The sequence below is a fragment of the Elephantulus edwardii genome, unplaced genomic scaffold (genome assembly GCF_000299155.1).
Source record: "Elephantulus edwardii isolate Elephantulus edwardi_28Jun2011 unplaced genomic scaffold, EleEdw1.0 scaffold00374, whole genome shotgun sequence".
In the NCBI taxonomy this organism is placed as follows: Eukaryota; Metazoa; Chordata; class Mammalia; order Macroscelidea; family Macroscelididae; genus Elephantulus; species Elephantulus edwardii.
Window position 1 is genome coordinate 931,885 of NW_006400124.1, and position 784 is coordinate 932,668.

At 47.1% G+C, this 784-nt stretch overlaps 1 pseudogene; it reads right to left on the bottom strand.

The window, feature by feature from the left end:
• LOC102863367 overlaps positions 1-582 on the bottom strand; it is a 1,500-nt pseudogene extending 918 nt beyond the window's left edge.
• Between the last annotated feature and the right edge of the window lie 202 nt (positions 583-784).

Genomic DNA, 784 nt, shown 5'->3' on the forward strand with positions numbered 1-784 from the left:
AGTGATTGCGAAGACCATGGCCTGTATCAGATGCACCTTAGTCTCCAGAGAGACACCATTGCTCTTCAGTACTTTGGAGAGGTCCCCAACAGCAGACTTTCCTTCCCTGCATAGAGTTTGTTATAAAAAACATACAAAACTGTAGCCTTTGGGCTTCCCAGTTGCCATGTCATTAACTACCAAGGCAAAGGGGGCAAAGGTAGATTTGAATATTCTGTTGTTATTTCTGGGCTCAGATCCCCAACAAATACATGGAGTGATTGGAAGTCTCTTTGTTTTATGTTGTTGCCCAGTTTATGTTGACATTCTCTCCGCAAATATTTTTCCCATTCACAGCCACTAATGAAGCAGCTGCATCCCTGTGTTCATGAGACTCCACAAAGCCATATGGGTCATTGCTTATACGCTGAAAACAGAAAACCCAACACAAGAGTGGCACCTTCTGCCATCAGGTTGCTCTGTTACCACTTCACAGCTTTTGCAGGGTCCACTCAGACTAAATTACTGAAGAAAAAGGACTTCTGTAACATCTCCAGAGAGGTTTCCTACATAGAGAGTCTGGGACTGACCATCGTGTTCCATTGTGATGGGTGTGACACTGTTATCCCAGGACAAGGGGGAGGCAGGGTCAGAGAGGAAAAGGAGTGTGAAGGAAGGGGAAGGGAGTCTGGGTGCTGGCTGGAGTCAGAGAAAAAAGCACCGAAACAGACTCCCATTCTCAGGTTCCCCCAGCCTGCTCCGGATGCTGTGCTCCTACCAGGAGTAGCAGGAAGAGAAGTCACTG